The following is a 15,519-nucleotide window of genomic DNA, read 5'->3' on the forward strand; positions in this document are numbered from 1 at the left end:
AAAGATGAATTAATTATAACTCTCCTTAATATGTTTCGAATTGAAAAGATATTAAAAGATGAGAAAGATACCTTAGAGGATAGAATACGTCATTATGCTGAAGGTTGTGAAGAAATCTTAAATAAAAATGAATCGCTAAAGGCTGAAAAAATTAAACTTGAAAAGACTGTCACGATCTTGAAAGAACAGAATCTCAGCCAGACTAAAAAGCTTATTGACCTTAAGAATGAGAACAATGACCTTGAAGCCAGGCTCAAAACCTCGAAACATGAGTCTGAGAAAAATCTACAAGCATTAACCAAAAAAAATGAATCCGAAAGTAAATTCACTAAAATGCTTACATGTCAAAAACCATATAGTGATAAACGTGGTATTGGTTATAATAATATTGCACATAACTATAATAGTAAAACCACATTTGTGAAAAGTGCATATAAATATAAACGTACACCTACTTGCACCTTTTGTTGCAAAGAAGGACATATTAGACTTGCATGTCCATACAGACGTAAGGAAAATTATATTATCAAGAATTCCTTTCCTCTTGAATTGCATGGACAGATAAAGCAAATATGGGTTCCTAAAGGGACAAGACCACCCAACATGGTCTATCCCGAATACGGTTCCAAATTTGTCACATGGATAGCCAAGTAAGGTTGAGAAAGGTTATTTTTTTATTTTGTAGGATAAACAAAAGTGGATTCTAGATAGTGGATGCTCGAGGCGTATAAGTGGTAAAATCTCTTTATTTTCTAAAATTAAGGAAAGATGCAATGGCTCAATCACCCTAGGAAATAAAGGTAAATGCAAAATTTTAGGTATTGGTAAAGTTTGTAAGAATCCATCTAAACTATGGACAATGTTTATTTAGTTGAGGATCTAAAATTTAATTTGCTAAGTGTGTCTCAACTATGTGATAAAGGTAATGAAGTAATATTTGATAAAGAAAAATGTGTTGTTAAAAATCCTAATACCGGAGATACTTTCATTACTGCCTTTAGAAATGTTTATGCCTTACATACTAACAAAATTGCAGCTCAGAATTTCAAGTGCTTGAAAGCTATTACAGATAATCCAAAACTATGCCATAGACGTCTTGGTCACATCAATACTCACACCATGCAGAAGTTGGTAAGTAAAGATCTAGTTAAGGGACTTCGAGCTCTTGACTATAAACAAAGTCCTATTTGTGACGCATGCATTAAAGGTAAACAAGTAAGAAGTTCATTCAAACCGAAGAAAATGGTAAGTACATCAAGACCATGTGAACTCTTACATATTGATTTATGTGGACCAATGCGTGTACGGAGCATAAGAGGTAAATCTTACATCTTAGTTACTGTTGATGATTATTCTAGATTTACATGGGTTGAATTTTTGAAGGATATAAGTGAAGCCTTGAAACCGTTCTCAAGACGTTGTAAAGAGATGCAGACTCAACTGAACCTTCCAATAGTCTTGATTAGAAGTTACCATGGGAGAGAGTTTGATCAACTAGGCTTTGACTCCTTTTGTGAAAAATATGGAATAACCCATAACTTTTCAGCTCCTAAGACACCCCAACAAAACGGTATGTTTGAAAGGAAAAATCGAACCTTAGAAGAAATGGCTAGGACAATGCTTATTGAAAATGGATTAGCTAAACACTATTGGGCCTAGGCTGTTAACATAGCTAATTATGTTTTAAATAGATGCCTTATAAGACCTATACTTAAGAAAACTCCCTATGAGTTATTCAAAGGAAGAAAACCGAATATAGCATACCTTAGACCATTTGGTTGCAAATGTTTTATTCATAATAATGGTAAAGACAATTTAGGTAAATTTGATGCTAGAAGTGATGAAGGTATATTTCTTGGATACTCACTAAATAGTAAAGCTTATCGAGTACTGAACAAGCGTACAAGTATAGTTGAAGAAAGTATACATGTTGTTTTTGATGAATCCGACAATGGAACATTAAATGAAGGATTTAAAGAGTTAAAACTTAATAATCACTTTAATGATTTGAGTGATGACGAACTGGATGTTAATGATATTAGTGCAATTAAAAGGAATAACATGCAGGATACCATACAAAATATTGATGATGAAGGAAAACAGATTGTAAACATTGAAGACTCACAGTCTGATCTTGAGACCCAATCTCAAGAACTTGAGATAGTTCCTGAACATACTGCGTTAGGTACACCAATTAGAAACATCTCAAATGAAGTAAGTACAATTTCTTTGAATGAAAACACACCATCCATACTACGAAGAAGAATTAGAATGTCATATCAACATCCTCCAGAAAACATTATAAGTGATCCAAACAAAGGTACGCAAACTCGATCCTTTCTTAAGAATCTATGCGCATTTTCTGCTTTTGTTTCTCTTGTAGAACCAAAGGATGTTAAAGAAGCATTACAAGAACCAGAGTGGATCATTACAATGCAAAATGAATTAAATGAATTCGAAAGGAACAATGTTTGGGATCTAGTTGAAAGACCTCCAGATCGTACTATCATTGGAACTAGATGGGTCTTTTGTAATAAACTCAATGAGGATGGAGACATTGTAAGGAATAAAGCAAGGCTGGTAGCTCAAGGCTATAATCAAGAAGAAGGTATAGATTATGATGAAACATTCGCACCAGTTGCAAGGTTAGAATCTATTCGTATTATGCTTGCTTTTGCTTTATACATGAATATTAAACTATATCAAATGGATGTTAAATGTGCTTTCTTAAATGGATACTTGCAAGAGGAAGTATATGTTAAACAACCACCCGACTTTGAAAATTCTGATCTACCTAATCATGTGTTCAAACTAAATAAAACGCTATATGGCTTAAAACAAGCTCCAAGAGCTTGGTATGACAGATTCAGCTCACATCTACTTGAAAATGAATTTCAACGAGGTAAAATTGATAAAACACTTTTCATTAAAACTAAAGGAAAAGATATTCTAGTTGTTCAAGTATATGTTGATGATATATTGTTTGGAACTACTAATGATTCTTTGTGCAAGGAATTTTCTGAGATTATGTGCAAGGAATTTGAAATGAGCATGATGGGAGACTTAACATTCTTTCTTGTACTACAAATAAAGCAAAAGAAAGATGGCATATTTATTTGTCAAAGTAAATATGTTAAAGATTTGTTAAAGAAGTACAATATGGATCAATGTAAAGACGTTAACATGCCTATGAGTGCAACACTAAGTCTAGACCAAGATATAAATGGTAAAAGTGTTGATCAAAAGACTTATAGAGGTATGATTGGTTCCTTATTGTATTTAACTGCTAGTCGTCCTGATATCATGTTTAGTGTTTGCTTATGTGCTCGATTTCAAACTAACCCAAAAGAATCTCACTTAACAGCAGTTAAGAGAATCTTTAGATATTTATATGGGACTAAAGACTTCGGTCTGTGGTACCCTAGTTGTGGAAATTTTAGTTTGATTGGTTTTTCAGATGCTGATTATGCTAGATACAAGGTTGATAGAAAAAGCACCTCAGGATCGTGTCAATTCTTAGGAAATTCATTAATCTCATGGTATTCTAAAAAGAAAAATTCAGTTGCTTTATCTACAGCTGAAGCTGAATACATAGCTGCAGGTGCATGTTGCTCTCAAATTTTATGGATTGCTTAACAACTTTGTGATCATGGAATTGATTTCAAAGGTATACCAATAAAGTGTGATAATACAAGTGCAATTTGTATTACTAAGAATCCTGTACAACATTCACGTACAAAACACATTGAGGTACGTCACCATTTTATAAGAGATCATGTTGAAAAAGGTCATATTTCTTTATCCTTTACATCTACTGAAAATCAGTTAACGGATATATTTACAAAACCTTTAAGTGCTGATCGTTTTGCTTATATACGTATGGAACTTGGCATGCTAAATGATGTTGCATGAATTAAGGGGGAGTAATGACAAAGAGTAAAATGGTTAAATATTAAACGTTAACTGTTACTTAATACTAAGTATGTATTAAGAGGGAGCATTATATTTGCATGTTTGATTGTCAATATATGTGTGTGTTTATGCATGGGTTTGAGAATTGAAAATTTAATTTCAATTTCTTAAAAATTATTTGTTCTATAAAAATGGGATTTATAATTAAATACCTTTAATCAATAAAGGATATTTAATTATTTTTTAAAAACAAAATTGTTTGTTTAAATTACTTATGGACGTCAACCATGTATTAAGATCTTGTTCATGATTTTGGTTCAAATCCAATTAATCTCATAATTGCCTTTCCAAATCAAACACCTATTCACGTCATTGAACAATCGGTCAAGTTACACACCTTTTGCATTCCCTGTACTGTCAAATCAATTAATTGGAAGTACAAATACATTGTACTATACTCTTTTAATAGAGAGTGAAACGCATTTTTCATTCATTCACCACTACACTTTCTGATTTGTTTTTCAAACCGTCTCTTTCACCTTCCTTTTCAAGCCTTCAAAATTCTTTTCAATGGCACCCAAAAGAAAGATGAATAAATCGGGTAAAAAATCCGAAAAAGGTGAATTATCCAAAACCAAAATGCCTGAACCAATAACTCCTATCATTCACTCACCTTTAAACTCTTTAGATGTTTCAAAAGAGTGGTTTGAGAATCATATAGCGTATGGGAGATGGATTGATATTTTCAAACAATGCTCACTTTCTTATGTTGATATTCTTGATTACAATTTCTTATCTGAAGATCTTGAGATTATCTCTGCTTTTATTTAATCAACTTCTGGTATGTTGTTGAACCCTGGTTCTACTACATATCCTGCTCTTGTGAAAGTCTTTTATTCAAACTTGTCTTTTACTATGATTGATGGAAATCAGGCCTTAAGAAGCTTTGTCAAAGGACAAGAGATTATCATCTCTAAAATCCTAATGAATGATTTGTTAAAATTCTCACATGATGCTGATGATAAAACTCCTAACATTCTGGCTTTACAAAACGCTAAGGACATGTTTATTCTTGAATCCTATTCTGATTTCTCTTCTGTTAAACAACTGACCCACAATGCCTTGAATTTATGTGGTAAATTACTACATTATATTCTTGTTAGAGTTGTCTTCTCACGCAACTCTTCATGTGAATTAGTTATAGATGCCCATCTAATATTGATGTGGAAAATTGCCTCTCTTAAAAATATTGATTTTGCTTCTGTTATTTTTTTTACAATGCGATTTTGCAGTTCTCATACTCGGAATTGTTCTCTTCCTTATGCTAACTTATTGACATTAATCTTTGATCATTTTAATTTGCTCTCTGATTCAGAGGAAGTGGATTACTCTGGACCTCTATCTCTGTCAAGTGAAATCCTCCCTCCTCTTGGTATTTTTAAAATGCATGGCAAGTATGAGTTATACTCACATTTGTCTTCAACTGACAAAAGAGGATCTGCAAAAGTTTCATGGTAAGTGGCTTTCATGTCTTGAACCTCACATTAAAGAGCACACCACTTTTTCTCGACTCCAGTCTCTTGACTTAGAGGTTGGTGAAATGAAATCTTCCTTACTTGATTTGCATGATAAGGTGTCCACTCTGACTTTTATGTTAGACACATTTATGAAAGAAATGAAAGGTATGGTAGTTAGAGATGTGGTGGTGGAAGAAGAAGTTGATGAGGGTGTTGCTGCTTTGCCACAAAAGGATGTTGTCATGGAGGAAGCAAAGGAGATGGAAGGAGAAAAAGAGAAGGAAGCTGATGAGGAACAGACAGACAAGGAAATGGAAATTCCTGTTGCTGTTGATACCACCCCAATCCAAACCATTAATCCAACTGTTGATGAAACCACTACCCCTGGTAAACAAAAACCTTCCAGAAAAAGGAAGACGAGGTTCATGAAGTAATTTTAGTTGTTAATGGTTGATGAACATTTTATTTTATAACAATAGTATTTATTAACAATCCCAACATTTTCCTCTCCTTGTTTACTTTTTGATGAAAGTCAAAAAGGGGGAGATATGTAAATTATTTTAATTTGCTTAATTTGCTTTACTTGCATATATCATGTTGCATATAATATATTTTTGGATACATTGTATGCTGATGATCTGTTAGATTGGATACATTGTATGCTGATGATCTGTTAGATGTTCTGATATATTGCTGTGCTTTGATTTATTGATGAATTGTTTTGTTTATTGCTAAATGCATTCATTCAACATTCATGCTTTGGGAAATATGAAATATGAAAATTTGTGGAAATATTAATTTAATATGTTTCTATTAAAAAAAAAGGGAGATATAGATATAAAAATTGATAGTTGCTGATTATTGATTATTGTTCATGTTTATAATGTTTGATAATCATGTTTTTGATATTAAAGTATTGATATGATGCTACATTACAATAATGATTATTATATTTGCATGTATTGTGATTGGATATTTGTTTGCATGCATAGATAATGAAAACATGAAATCTTATTCGATTGTGATGATATGAAACATGAAAATTCATTGGTTTATACAATTTTGTTTTTATATTGTTCTGATTTGAAACTGTTTTCAAAATTTTGAAGAACATTATGATTGATAATAAAGTCTTGAAAATATTCTGTTTAAAGATATATTGTTTATTCTTATCATGTTTTCAATTCATATTAACTTAGAAATATGATTTAGCAAAATATGGTTTTGACTTTCATCAAGGGGGAGATAGACTCAACTCTCTTAAATAATGATAAGGGGAATTTGAAGACTCAATTCTCTTAAATGATGATAATTCAAAACACATATTGATTAAACAAATAAATTAAGTAATTACATTTAGTTGTTTAAGTAAGTCTAAAATCATATTTGATATACATTTGATAAGTGATATATATATTAACGTTCGAAGATGTTGGAATATGCTTAAAGAACTTAAGTTTATCTTAAAGTTGATTTTATAAGTCTTGAAATACGTTTCAAAGTCTTGAAGATAATTACGTTTATAATCAGGTTAATTTCGTAATTATATTTGAAATATTTTAATAGGTCAAGGTTCATTAAAATTAACTTTGATATTATTTGAAATTAAGTTTGAATATTTCATTACACGTTTTGTTATCAAACGTTCAAATGTTTTATATTTAAATTTGAAATTAAATATGTGCTTAAATTAATTTGATGATTAAATATAGAACAAGGTACACATGTTTTGTTAAATATTGTACACGGCTATATTTGATGTTAAATTAGTTGTTATGCAAATTATAGAGTTTTCTATTAATAAGAAGATATAACACTAAAAATAGAAAATGACTATTTGAATTAATACTAAAAATAGAAATTAATTTGAATGATTATTTAAACGTTGATAAATCTGGTTTGTGTTTAGTTTTCAATATCTTGTATGAGTACCACTAGTGGAAAAAACCTCGTTTGCTGCGGTTTTTTGGCCATTTTTTGCAGCGGTTTTGTCCCCCAGCAATAGTGATAGCCGCAAATGTCGTACTTTAAATGCTGCGGTTCAAATCCGCAGCAAAAAAAGGCATTATTTGTTGCGGTCAACACAAAACGACAGCAAATAAGGAGGAGTATTTGCTGCGGTTAGAGGCAAAACCGCAGCAAATAAGTGGGCATTATTTTCTGTGGTTTTGCCTCTAACCGCAGCAAATACTTCTATTTTTTTTCTTTTTTCGTTTTATCCTTATAATAATCCAATAATAATACAATGTAATAACAGTGATTAATCCAATGATAATCACAGATAATCAACAATAATCTCTTTGTAATAATAAACTCTCGCTCGTATATATAATATAATATTATGTACGTACATATATATATATATATATATATATATATATATGTATATATATATATATATATGTCTATATATATATATATATGTATATATATATATATATATATGTATATATATATATATATATGTATATATATATATATGTATATATATCAATATATATATATATATATATATATATATATATATATATATATATATATATATATATATATATATATATATATGTATATATATATATATATATATATATATATATATATATATATATATATATATATATGTATATGTATATATATATATATATATATATGTATATATATATATATATATATATGTATATATATAAATATATATATATATATATATATATATATATATATATATATATATATATATATATATATTTAATATACATTAAAGTCCTAAAAAATAATCTATACTAATTACAATTTATCAAGGACAAATATTAGCAAGATACGCGGCAATCTTGTCTTTTAATTAGCGCATATATCCACTTCTCAAAGGGCATGTTTCCCTCGGAATGTCGTTTAAAACCTATAATATAATATAAAAATAAAAGATTAATATACAAACATTAGATTTTACCAATAATTATTTAATATAAGAACGTAACAAATACTTATGGCATCTATATTTTCGACTCCAAACTCCTTCACGGATTTTATAATATCGTCCATGTACTTCAGCGCGTAGTAGCCGCATTCAACGAAAAAAGAAGGTTGTTGAAAGCACTAAGAGAAAATAGATGTTAGTGTCATAAACGGTTAAAAACGCATAAAATTGCAACTTAACACGTAATTTCTAGCATATGACTACGATTTTAAATTCTAACCACTTCAACATAATAATATATACCAAATAGTGTTGTGTGACAAGTTTTGTGCAAAACAAACCAAGTTTGAGCTACTTTACGCGCGAATGTGCCAAAAACGGTTAAAAACGCATAAAATCGCAACTTAACACGTAATTTCTAGCATATTACAATGATTTTCAATTCTAACCACTTTAACACAATAATATATACCAAATAGTGTTGTGCGCAAAGTTTCGTGCATAACAAACCAAGTTTGAAATTGACAAAAATGCTGAAAAACGCATAAAATCGCAACTTAACACGTAATTTCTAGCATATGACTATGATTTTAAATTCTAACCACTTCAACACAATAATATATACCAAATAGTGTTGTGTGTCAAGTTTCGTGCATAACAAACCACGTTTGAGCTACTTTACGCGCGAAATTGACAAAAACGCTTAAAAACGCATAAAATCGCAACTTAACACGTAATTTCCAGCATATGACTATGATTTTCAATTCTATCCACTTAAACACAATAATATATCACAAAGAGTGTTGTGTGCCAAGTTTTGTGCAAATCTGATACAAATGTGGTTGTATGAAATGAAGATACCAAAGGAGCCCACACAAGGCTGCATACAAACCTCACGACACAGCAGCAAACTATTGACCAGACCACCTTGCACGACACGTGGAGACTAAACCTATGCATCCAGGACGTAGGATAAAGTGGAAATGGAATCTTGGTACTTGGATCTAGCTATCAAGGTCCTAAAACCATTCAAACAATCCTCGTGGACTCCTAGAAGCTGAGCTGAAGGAGGGCTGCTCGACAGTTTGCTAGATCAGAATTGTATCAGTGTTTGTGGTTGTTTCGTGTTCTATTCAAGATCATTTGTAGTTTTTGTCTTTGTCATTAATAAAAGCTTCCGCACAACATAAATCTTTGCATAACCAAGGCCTTAATCAGCCCCGGTTTCGCATCAAAACCAAGTTTGAGCTACTTTATGCGCAAAAGTGTTAAAAACGGTTAAAATCGCATAAAATCGCAACTTTACATGTAATTTCTAGCATATGACTATGATTTTCAATTCTAACCACTTCAACACAATAATATATACCAAATAGTGTTGTGTGCCAAGTTTCGTGCATAACAAACCAAGTTTGAGCTACTTTACGCGCGAAAGTGCCAAAAACGGTTAAAAACGCATAAAATCACAACTTAGCACGTAATTTCTAGCATATGACTATGATTTTCAATTCTAACCACTTCAACACAATAATATATACAAAATAGTGTTGTGTGCCAAGTTTCGTGCAAATCTGATACAAATATGGTTGTATGAAATGAAGATAGCAAAGGAGCCCACACAAGGCTGCATATAGACCTCACGACACAGCAGCAAACTAGTGACCAGACCACCTTGCACGACATGTGGAGACTAAACCTATGCATCCAGGACCTAGGCTAAAGTAGAAATGGAAACTTGGTACTTGGATCTAGCTATCAAGGTCCTAAAACCATTTTAACAATCCTCGTGGACTCCTAGAAGCTGAGGTGAAGGAGGGCTGCTCGACAGTTTGCTAGATCAGAATTGTCTAAGTGTTTGTGGTTGTTTCGTGTTCTATTCATGATCATTTGTAGTTTTTGTCTGTGTCATTAATAAAAGCGTCCGCACAACATAAATCCTTGCATAACCAAGGCCTTAATCAACCCCGGTTTCACATCAAAACCAAGTTTTAGCTACTTTATGCGCAAAATTGTTAAAAATGGTTAAAAACGCATAAAATCGCAACTTAACACGTTATTTCTAGCATATGACTACGATTTTCAATTCTAACCACTTCAACACAATAATATACACAAAATAGTGTTGTGTGCCAAGTTTCGTGCATAACAAACCAAGTTTGAGCTACTTTACGCGCGAAAGTGCCGAAAACGGTTAAAAACGTATAAAATCGCAACTTAGCACGTAATTTCTAGCATATGACTATGATTTTCAATTCTAGCCACTTCAACACAATAATATATACCAAATAGTGTTGTGTGCCAAGTTTCGTGCAAATCTGATACAAATGTGGTTGTATGAAATGAAAATACCAAAGGAGCCCACACAAGGGTGCGTACCGACCTTACGACACAGCAGCAAACTAGTGACCAGACCACCTTCCACGACACGTGGAGACTAAACCTATGCATCCAGGACCTAGGCTAAAGTGGAAATGGAATCTTGGTACTTGGATCTAGCTATCAAGGTCCTAAAACCATTCAAACAATCCCCGTGGACTCCTAGAAGCTGAGCTGAAGGAGGGCTGCTCGACAGTTTGCTGGATCAGAATTGTCTAAGTGTTTGTGGTTGTTTCGTATTTTAATCAAGATCATTTGTAGTTTTTGTCTGTGTCATTAATAAAAGCTTCCGCACAATATAAATCCTTGCATAACCAAGGCCTTAATCAGCCTCGGTTTCGCATCAAAACCAAGTTTGAGCTACTTTATGCGCAAAAGTGTTAAAAACGGTTAAAAACGCATAAAATCGCAACTTAACACGTAATTTCTAGCATATGACTACGATTTTCAATTCTAACCACTTCAACACAATAATATATACCAAATAGTGTTGTGTGCCAAGTTTCGTGCAAATTTGATACAAATCTGGTTGTATGAAATGAAGATACCAAAGGAGCCCACACAAGGCTGCATATAGACCTCACGACACAGTAGCAAACTAGTGACCAGACCACCTTGCACGACACGTGGAAACTAAACCTATGCATCCAGGACCTAGGCTAAAGTGGAAATGGAATCATGGTACTTGGATCTAGCTATCAAGGTACTAAAACCATTCTAACAATCCCCGTGGACTCCTGGAAGCTGAGCTGAAGGAGAGCTGCTCGACAGTTTGCTAGATTAGAATTGTCTAAGTGTTTGTGGTTGTTTCGTGTTCTATTCATGATCATTTGTAGTTTTTGTCTGTGTCATTAATAAAAGCATCCGTACAACATAAATCCTTGCATAACCAAGGCCTTAATCAACCCCGGTTTCACATCAAAACCTTGTTTGAGCTACTTTATGCGCAAATGTGTTAAAAACGGTTAAAAACGCATAAATTCGCAACTTAACACGTAATTTCTAGCATATGACTACGATTTTCAATTCTAACCACTTGAACACAATATTATATACCAAATAGTGTTGTGTGCCATGTTTCGTGCATAACAAACCAAGTTTGAGCTACTTTATGCGCGAAAGTGCCAAAAACGGTTAAAAACGCAAAAAATCGCAACTTAGCACGTAATTTCTAGCATATGACTATGATTTTCAATTCTAACCACTTCAACACAATAATATATACAAAATAGTGTTGTGTGCCAAGTTTCGTGCAAATCTGATACAAATGTGGTTGTATGAAAAGAAAATCCCAAAGGAGCCCACACAAGGGTGCGAACATACATTACGACACAGCATCAAACTAGTGACCAGACCACCTTGCATGACACGTGGAGACTAAACCTATGCATCCAGGACCTAGGCTAAAGTGGAAATGAAATCTTGGTACTTGGATCTAGCTATCAAGGTCCTAAAACCATTCTAACAATCCCCGTGGACTCCTAGAAGCTGAGCTGAAGGAGAGCTGCTCGACAGTGTGCTAGATTAGAATTGTCTAAGTGTTTGTGGTTGTTTCGTGTTCTATTCATGATCATTTGTAGTTTTTGTCTGTGTCATTAATAAAAGCATCCGCACAACATAAATCCTTGCATAACCAAGGTGTTAATCAACCCCGTTTTCACATCAAAACCAAGTTTGAGCTACTTTATGCGCAAAAGTGTTAAAAACGGTTAAAAACGCATAAATTCGCAACTTAACACGTAATTTCTAGCATATGACTACGATTTTAAATTCTAACCACTTGAACACAATATTATATACCAAATAGTGTTGTGTGCCATGTTTCGTGCATAACAAACCAAGTTTGAGCTACTTTATGCGCGAAAGTGCCAAAAACGATTTAAAACGCAAAAAATCGCAACTTAGCACATAATTTCTAGCATATGACTATGATTTTCAATTCTAACCACTTCAACACAATAATATATACCAAATAGTGTTGTGTGCCAAGTTTCGTGCAAATCTGATACAAATGTGGTTGTATGAAAAGAAAATCCCAAAGGAGCCCACACAAGGGTGCGAACAGACCTTACGACACAGCATCAAACTAGTGACCAGACCACCTTGCATGACACGTGGAGACTAAACCTATGCATCCAGGACCTAGGCTAAAGTGGAAATGAAATCTTGGTACTTTGATCTAGCTATCAAGGTCCTAAAACCATTCTAACATTCCCCGTGGACTCCTAGAAGCTGAGCTGAAGGAGAGCTGCTCGACAGTGTGCTAGATTAGAATTGTCTAAGTGTTTGTGGTTGTTTCGTGTTCTATTCATGATCATTTGTAGTTTTTGTCTGTGTCATTAATAAAATCATCCGCACAACATAAATCCTTGCATAACCAAGGCCTTAATCAACCCCGGTTTCACATCAAAACCTTGTTTGAGCTACTTTATTCGCAAAAGTGTTAAAAACGGTTAAAAACGCATAAAATCGCAACTTAACACGTAATTTGTAGCATATGACTACGATTTTCAATTCTAACCACTTCAACACAATAATATATACCAAATAGTGTTGTGTGCCAAGTTTCGTGGATAACAAACCAAGTTTGAGCTACTTTACGCGCGAAAGTGCAAAAAACGGTTAAAAACGCATAAAATCGCAACTTAGCACGTAATTTCTAGCATATGACTATGATTTTCAATTCTAACCACTTCAACACAATAATATATACCAAATAGTGTTGTGTGCCAAGTTTCGTGCAAATCTGATACAAATGTGGTTGTATGGAATGAAGATACCAAAGGAGCTCACACAAGGCTGCATACAAACCTCACGACACAGCAGCAAACTAGTGACCAGACCACCTTGCACGACACGTGGAGACTAAACCTATGCATCCAGGACCAAGGCTAAAGTGGAAATGGAATCTTGGTACCTGGATGTAGCTATCAAGGTCCTAAAACCATTCTAACAATCCTCGTGGACTCCTAGAAGCTGAGCTGAAGGAGGGCTGCTCGACAGTTTGCTAGATCAGAATTGTCTAAGTGTTTGTGGTTGTTTCGTGTTCTATTCATGATCATTTGTAATTTTTGTCTGTGTCATTAATAAAAGCATCCGCACAACATAAATCCTTGCATAACCAAGGTGTTAATCAACCCCGTTTTCACATCAAAACCAAGTTTGAGCTACTTTATGCGCAAAAGTGTTAAAAACGGTTAAAAACGCATAAATTCGCAACTTAACACGTAATTTCTAGCATATGACTACGATTTTCAATTCTAACCACTTGAACACAATATTATATACCAAATAGTGTTGTGTGCCATGTTTCGTGCATAACAAACCAAGTTTGAGCTACTTTATGCGCGAAAGTGCCAAAAACGGTTAAAAACGCAAAAAATCGCAACTTAGCAAGTAATTTCTAGCATATGACTATGATTTTCAATTCTAATCACTTCAACACAATAATATATACCAAATAGTGTTGTGTGCCAAGTTTCGTGCAAATCTGATACAAATGTGGTTGTATGAAAAGAAAATCCCAAAGGAGCCCACACAAGGGTGCGAACAGACCTTACGACACAGCATCAAACTATTGACCAGACCACCTTGCATGACACGTGGAGACTAAACCTATGCATCCAGGACCTAGGCTAAAGTGGAAATGAAATCTTGGTACTTGGATCTAGCTATCAAGGTCCTAAAACCATTCTAACAATCCCCGTGGACTCCTAGAAGCTGAGCTGAAGGAGAGCTGCTCGACAGTGTGCTAGATTAGAATTGTCTAAGTGTTTGTGGTTGTTTCGTGTTCTATTCATGAACATTTGTAGTTTTTGTCTGTGTTATTAATAAAAGCATCCGCACAACATAAATCCTTGCATAACCAAGGCCTTAATCAACCCCGGTTTCACATCAAAACCTTGTTTGAGCTACTTTATGCGCAAAAGTGTTAAAAACGGTTAAAAACGCATAAAATCGCAACTTAGCACGTAATTTCTAGCATATGACTATGATTTTCAATTCTAACCACTTCAACACAATAATATATACCAAATAGTGTTTTGTGCCAAGTTTCGTGCAAATCTGATACAAATGTGGTTGTATGGAATGAAGATACCAAAGGAGCTCACACAAGGCTGCATACAAACCTCACGACACAGCAGCAAACTAGTGACCAGACCAGCTTGAACGACACGTGGAGACTAAACCTATGCATCCAGGACCTAGGCTAAAGTGGAAATGGAATCTTGGTACTTGGATCTAGCTATCAAGGTCCTAAAACCATTCTAACAATCCTCGTGGACTCCTAGAAGCTGAGCTGAAGGAGGGCTGCTCGACAGTTTGCTTGATCAGAATTTTCTAAGTGTTTGTGGTTGTTTCGTGTTCTATTCATGATCATTTGTTGTTTTTTGTCTGTGTCATTAATAAAAGCATCCGCACAACATAAATCCTTGCATAACCAATGCGTTAATCAACCCCGTTTTCACATCAAAACCAAGTTTGAGCTACTTTATGCGCAAAAGTGTTAAAAACGGTTAAAAACGCATAAATTCGCAACTTAACACGTAATTTCTAACATATGACTACGATTTTCAATTCTAACCACTTGAACACAATATTATATACCAAATAGTGTTGTGTGCCATGTTTCGTGCATAACAAACCAAGTTTGAGCTACTTTATGCGCGAAAGTGCCAAAAACGGTTAAAAACGCAAAAAATCGCAACTTAGCACGTAATTTCTAGCATATGACTATGATTTTCAATTCTAACCACTTCAACACAATAATATATACCAAATAGTGTTGTGTGCCAAGTT

The sequence above is a fragment of the Amaranthus tricolor genome, chromosome 5 (genome assembly GCF_026212465.1).
Source record: "Amaranthus tricolor cultivar Red isolate AtriRed21 chromosome 5, ASM2621246v1, whole genome shotgun sequence".
Classification (NCBI taxonomy): domain Eukaryota; kingdom Viridiplantae; phylum Streptophyta; class Magnoliopsida; order Caryophyllales; family Amaranthaceae; genus Amaranthus; species Amaranthus tricolor.